Here is a 7793-nt window from a genome sequence, read left to right as displayed (position 1 = left end):
CATTTTTGATATTGTATCAACAACTTGCATTGTCTGCTGGTTGTATTTGTATTAGGGAAAATAGTCATTGTACACTCTTAACCCGAATTAGTTGGCTTTACTAGAAATTTGCGTGGAAACCCGTTGCACTAAACAAGATAAGTTTTTACAAATCTAAAACTAAACGGGTTAAGCTTTATAAACATAAAAATGTTAGTGGGTGCACTAGACAAATCAGGTTTGCATTAGAAGTCTTTACTGAAAACCATTAGTTTACACTATTTTTTTTTTTTTTTTTGGTGTACAATTTATATAAAAATCGTATTGATTATTAATTCTAAGTATTGATAAATGTTATATTACATAATGCCTTATAATAAAAAAAATACTAGTTAAAGAAATAAACTAATTGTATTCCAATGTTTTTATTGCTCATAAAAACAGGCAGTACAGTATATTCATCCATGTATGAACAAATAAATGACTAAACGCATGCATTCAAACTGGATAAGCATTAAAACTTCAACTCTTTAAAACAAAAGTGACCACTGTGAATTAAAAAAAAAAATACCACAGAAAACTGGTACAATTTAACTTTATTTTCTCTTTTAACCTCTTCTAACTCAACTGGTTTAATTTAAAGGATTAGTTCACTTTCATGACAACAGTGCACAGATAATGTACTCACCCCCTTGTCATCCAAGATATTCATGTCTTTCTTTCCTCAGTCGTAGAGAATTTTTTTTTTTTTTTTTTTTTTTTTTTTTTTTTGAGGAAAACATTTCAGGATTTCTCTCTTTATAATGGATATGGATGGAGCCCTGAAGTTTGAACTTCCAAAATGCAGTTTAAATGCAGCTTCAAAAGGCTCTTAACAATCCCAGTTGAGGAGGAAGGGTCTTATCTAGCAAAACGATCTGTTATTTTTGATAAAAAAACATTCGATGTCTGTGTGATTCTGGTAAATGCTATGTCTAAAAACTATTTTCTTCCCTAACTTCAAAATCGCCTTAGATCGCTGCAAAAGTATGGACATAGTGTTTACAAAGTAAACATACAAAGAAACTCAAACGCCCTTTACCAAAAAAGGTAAAAACCGCATTGTAGGACAATTTTGACATTAAAGACATAAACAAGATGGGAGTTTTTAGACGTACCCTAACTGTATTTACCCGAATAACACAGATATCGCAAGTGCTGCGCAGAGATGAGACAAGACCAGCATTTGAGGTTATAAAGTAAATAAATTGTCAATTTTTTTTTTTAAATAATTGATTGTTTCGCCAGATAAGACCCTTCCTCCTCGACTGGGATTGTTTAGAGCAGTGGTTCTCAAAGTGGGGGGCACAAGAGTATTGCAGGGGGGCGCGGGCCATCAGCAGAAAAATAAATATAAAAACGTAAACAGCCAAAGGACGTAACGAACGGGAGATGGATCGCTGTGTGAAAGAGAAGAGAAAACCATAGATGAATTCTCACAGACCCAGGCAGGTGCTGGTCATTCAAAAGCACAATGCAGGGCTTCAAACTTAAAATTATTTGCAACTTTGTCGCATCCAGCAGAGATGTCACTGACACTGCGCTCCGCTGAACTGCGGCATTCTGGCTCCTCAGTCTCGGTATATTGCAGGGGCGCAATTTCCACTTGGGGCTTTTCAAAATCCTGTTTGTGTCCTACCACTTTCAAATAGTTTTGTAAAAGTAATGACTTGTATCGTAGAATGCACGCTCAGCGCCGCTGATTCGCGCGATCGTTAAAATGAAACCGAAAGTGAAACGTGCAAGCCCATTCAAAAGCAATTTAATACCCCACGTTTACAGAGTGACTTCCCAATGCGCGCAAATTAGTCTACATAACATATCTAGACTGTTATTAGTATGTGGGCTATGATAAGTTGTATAGTTGTCTGTAGCTCTGTTTCATGGTAGGAAAATTCGGTCTATTTGCACTTTGAAAGAGTAGCTTACTTTGATTATGACTGCTTTTATTGCCCAAACGACTAAGAAAGAACTGTGTCGATTATTTTTTTGTTATTTATACTGTAGATTCTTTAAAAATGCAGGGACTGCAAATAATTTTAATGGCTGTACTTATAATAGAGAAAATAAACATCTTGTTCATGTACTCATATTTTCATTAATTCCTGTCCCTTGCTTAAGGCGTAAAATAAATATAAAAAAGGCTTTCAGAATCAGCCCATTGCCTTGTAAAACAGCTGCAATCAGAATCAGCCATGAAGAATCAAGATCGCACATTACTAAAAATAAATTGAGTGCTTCTATATTTTTTGGGAAATTTTTTTACGTGGTAGAACTGTTAAAAAAGTTAATTTCAAGCCCTGCTATGCCTTAGGACAGCATGAAACCTACAAAAATTATATAAATATATATATAATAATAACAGTTATTCTCCCTGTGCTATTTTTTTATATTTCATTTCAAGTGTTGCATGTTTTTCTCCTGTAGCTTTTTTTTTTTACTAAGAAAACATTATTTTTTCATTAAGTTTAGTAAAATAATTTATTAGTCTTAGCTGGGATAGGTATTTTTGGGACGGGGGGCGCCAGATTTTTTCAAAGGTTTAAAGGGGGGCGCGACCAAAAAAGTTTGAGAACTGGTTTAGAGTTCACGTGTTGCGCCTAAAAATGCATGAAAAACGCTAGGTGCGCCACTTTCTCCTTCTTTCCAAAGTGCTCTGTAGCTTGTGCTCCGTGGCGTCTGCTGTTTCTAAGCAACCATGACCTGCGCTCTCCATGAAGACGCAGAAGTATCAGCAAAGGATAAATCAATTTCCTAAACTAAAAATCGCTTGCAGTAGCTCTGCTACGTAAAAATGTTATCCCTGTAACAGCTATGATCGGCTGTTTCTCCAAACATGTTTGTTTCTTCGTGAAAGGAAGAAGCTGATTCGTTGGTTCTTGTCACATGACCCGCGGTGTGCTCACAGCATTCTGAGAAGTTGAGATGTTTTTGGCTGTGTCCAAATTCAGGGTCTGCAGCCTCCTAAGGAGGAGGGGTCCTCCGACGGCCGCAAACTTCTACTTTACTACTACTCTACTACTTCACTTCAGAATTCGAAGTGCGGATCAGTGCACACTCTAACGGCTAATATTGCCCACAACACATTGCGCGTTGAATGAGGATTCAGTTAGAACTACAAACTCGCATAAAAAGTGTTAAAAAACTACAAACATGGAGGATATGCGCGACCAACGGACAGGTAGAGAAAGGGGTTTTAGTGATAAATAATCAGTGTGTAACCTGATAAAAAGTATATTTTTTAAATGTTATCCTCGTTATATTTCATGTGCAGCAACATTATGAACTTTTATAATGATAGGTTTTGGTCATTAACGTTTAAATGCATAATTATGCATAATTATGCAAACAAGAGCAGAGTTCTCGGCATGAAAGACTCTCTAATACGGTAGAAAATTAAATTAAACGAAATGTATATAATGATAACTGTGATGATTGACAGGGCAGTTTAAACAGTGACAGGATTCAGGTAACTAAGCAACCGAGCGTCCGTTAAAAACGCAGTGATGACGAAGTAGTATGTCCCAAAGCTCGCCTACTATTCTGCTACATACTCAAAAGAGTACTTACTTTTAGGGCGTAGTATAAGTAGGCGAATTGGGACGCAGCATAGGTGTCTGTGAATTTTACAGCCTACCCTACTTTCAGTTCCCTCCCTTACCGTTGCTCATATCCAGTCGCCTAGCAACCGTGACAGCGTTCAGTCTGCTCTTTCGTCCCTAAAAGCGTTAAAAACAGCTTCAATCACTAACAAGAAATTAGCTGTGTGTAAAGGGATATTCACACAGGCAGTAAGAAAGAAGATAGTTTACGAAAGTTATGTTTTTTTTAACATACGTACAAATGTAAAAAAATATAGGCTACTTAACGCTAAAATCAAAGGCCTAACTAGACAACCGCTGTTGAAATTTTTTTTTTTTTGAAACACCAGTTTTTTAAAAACTTAACATATATCGAAAAGCATATTCCTCTCCCGCTCGCTTCGTCCGCCGTTATTTGAAAATGCTGGAAGCGCTCTGCCGAAAGGATCCACCAGACCCATCCTTCCAATTCGGGGAAAAGGAGGACGTATTTGTTGACCGCATTTGAAGGATCCTACGAATTTGGACAGCCTTCGTCGCGGCGCTGTGACATAGCATCCTTCAAATGAGTCCTTTCTAAGGATGTAGACCCTGAATTTAGACACAGCCTTTATCTCAATGCTGGAAAAACGAGCGTGTCGCAACCGTGTCGCTTCCATTATTCAATTCAATTCAAGTTTATTTGTTTAGCACTTTTCACGGCACAAATCGTTGCAAAGCAGCTGTACAAAATGTATGGCTCTGAAACCGGCGTAACTTGCGCATGCGCACATCGAGTGAAGGAAGAGCGTCTCGATCGCCCCCAGGAGACTGTAATCAGTATAGGTCAAAAACCCCACACTCTCCATCTAATCTAATCTAATAGGAGACAACGAATTCTGCTTCTTCTTATTTTGTTTAATGGCGGGTAGCACTAATGTTACAGTCTGTTATCGCCACCTACTGTGTTAGAGTGTGGACCAGAGTCTATCCCATTCATTAAAAAAAACTACATTCTCCTTATTAATCCCGTTCTTTTAAGAAAGCCAAATAAGATCTCAACCCCATCCGTGATTTATTCTTTCGATCTTAATTTCTTCCACTCCCTCCTTTCTCAATTCCTCCTTCATAGTTTTTTCTTTCATTAAAATACCTTTGACAGACACAAATAACATGATCCACTGTCTCTACTGTACCACAATATTCACATAGTCTTGTTGGGTGTTTATTTATTAATTTTAAAGTATTATTAAGCATAGTATATCTAATTCTTGACAATATATTTTCTTCTTTAGTACTTCTTGATTTCCTTACAGCCTGTGTAACAGTATATGCTTTAATTATAGCTTTGTCTTCTGATTTACTAAGTGATTTATTCAAGATGTGCTCCTTTTCTAATGCCAAAAGAAAGGTTTTGACATTTGTATGTAGTTTTTATTAGGTTGAAGCTGAAGCTGGTGAATTGGGCTACTGTAAAAGGGCATTCAGAAATACATCCAGTTAAAAGAGTATCAGAAAACTAAAAATACAACAGTATTATATAGTTGAAATCAAATAACAAATACTTTGATAAATCAACTCTTTTAAGCTTACATATTAAATAATTTACACTGGGAAATTGCATACTTTTAAACATAATAAAGTACCAGTAGGTGGCGGTAAGTCACTTAATGAGTGAGTGATTGGGATTTTTTCTTAAGTACATAACCTTATTTGAGTATTCACAAGCTGTTTTATTTATGTATAAATGCTTGAAAATAATATTTAACATTTTCAAGAAAAATATTTGAATGTATGTTAAAAATATACACATAATGTCTTATTAAATCGATCAGAGTAAAAAAAAACATCTTGTGAATAAGTATAATAATAGTAACGTAACGTAACATCTAATCTACCTCACAAAAGACAACAAGCCAATAACTTTGGCAACATTGTTTTATTGCTCTTATAAATCAGCCAGTTAACGGAGTTGAAGCCTACATTTTATTGCAGTTTTTCATGTTAAATGTAAAGACTTGGTAAATGTAAAGGTTGGATGCCACAGACTTTTTTTTTTTTTTTTGCAGATTAGGTGGAGTTTTCACATTAACTTTACTTAATATAACACAATTTTATTATATGTATTCTTTTCTTAAGTAGTAAATTAAAGCATTATATTCAGCATTTACTAAATATATCATAAGTGGAAGAATAACTAGCCCTTAAAAAAAACTGTGAAAAAAAAAAAAACAGTTAAAGTATTACAGCCTCTTCTTCAGCTTCCTGAACAGGAACGGTTTGTAAAAAAAGCTTATACTTTCCTTCATGAAAGAATAAAGCAAGTGACACATATGCATTATAAAACAATTGAACACAATATGACATTCATAGGAAAACACAATTACATAATTTATATTATAAAGCAAAATCATATACAACCAGTGGCGCCTCCAGGATTTTTTTTTCAAGGGTGGCAGCATGTCAAAATCTAATTTAAGACAATAATTTTTTGCTTTACTGTTATTTCTGGTAGCATATAAAGTTATAGGCTTTAAAACGTCAGTATTACTATTCTCTGATACAGAGCAAAATAGAAAAAAAAAAAGTCGCTTTGCAATTCAACTGCAAGTAGCCTCATGTTTATATGGAGTGCAAATCAGTGACGCGCGGGTCAATGTACAAACAACCCGAACCCTACCGACCTTTTCAACTAACTCGGACCGCAAAAAAAAAAAAAAAAAAAAAAAAAAAAGAGAAAATATTGTACCCGCCCCGCTTCCTGACCCGCATGTTTAATATTGGCGACTGACAGCAGTGATTATATGCGGCTGCGGTGGAGATGCGTTCACTGTCAAACATCATTCGGCATTAATTAATTTTGTCAAAAGAAATGTTCTTACAAGAAAAATACAGATTGTTCTCGTTGTGATTTATTTTGTCTTTCCTTTAGCTATACAGATTTAAATAGTTTCATTTTCAGGGATTCTCCGATGTTAAATTTGATAAAGAATTATTTTATTTCAATCTACAGTGTTTATAGAAGTTAAGAAAAAGATTAGCCTATAGCCTTAAATATATATAGACTACAAGCGAATTCCTTTTTTCTTTACTTCTTCTAAAAAATGGTCAAGAATATTAAATCAACTTAAGAGGCTCGGTTAAGGAATTTTCTCACACAAACATAACGAATGCACTTCAAAACGCAGTTTTCATTTATAAATTCAGGAATCACGAATATGACAAAATAATATTATTTTCTATATATCAATAGTTGTATCAAATGAATAAGGAAATTATAGTGCTTTGAATTTATTAAGTAATTTCGTTCGTTTCGCTCTCTGGAAATGTAAAGAGAAAAAAAAAATAGTTTTTACATGGAATTCGTTATTAATCCCTGGTTTTAAACAAGCATACATGAGATAATGTATATATTATTGCTTGAATAAACGTTTAAAAATAGAAAATCAATAATATAAATTTTATAATTAAGGAAATTAAACAGACCTAGGCATTTGAAAAGACACAGTGATATGTGTCTAATAATTCCAAAAAGAAAGAGGAGCATTTGGACATAATCAAAATATTCGAGACATTTATTAGGAATACCATTTTCTTAAGAATTAAGATGCTGCATGTGTTTATCCAGTCTAATCGAAGTGTGCGTCTCTCCCCCGACTTTCCCAACAAAAATCCCACCCCTCTCAGAAAATACATAAAGCTGACATTACTGAACTATATGTGACCCTGGACCACAAAACCAGTCTTAAGTCGCTGGGGTATATTTGTAGCAATAGCCAAAAATACATTGTGTGGGTCCAAATTATTGTCAAAAATCATTAGGAAATTAAGTAAAGATCATGTTCCATTAAGATTTTTTGTAAAATTCCTACTGTGAACCTATCAAAATGTAATGTTTGATTAGTAATATGCATTGTTAAGAACTTAATTTTGACAACTTTAAAGGCGATTTTCTCAGTATTTAGATTTTTTTTTGCACCCTTAGATTCCTTTTTTTCAAATAGATGTATCTCTGCCAAATATTGTTCTATCCTAACAAACCATACATCAATAGAAAGCTTATTTATTGAGCATTCATATGATGTATATACACCTCAATTTCGTAAAATGTAACCTTATGACTGGTTTTGTGGTCCAGGGTCACATATTCGTTTAAACAACACGGTCTCACCCCAAGTCGTCACATATTGACGTTTGGTCAGGGTCCTTTGGCAA

The sequence above is a fragment of the Garra rufa genome, chromosome 1 (genome assembly GCF_049309525.1).
Source record: "Garra rufa chromosome 1, GarRuf1.0, whole genome shotgun sequence".
Lineage (NCBI taxonomy): Eukaryota > Metazoa > Chordata > Actinopteri > Cypriniformes > Cyprinidae > Garra > Garra rufa.
This window is presented reverse-complemented; position numbering follows the sequence as displayed.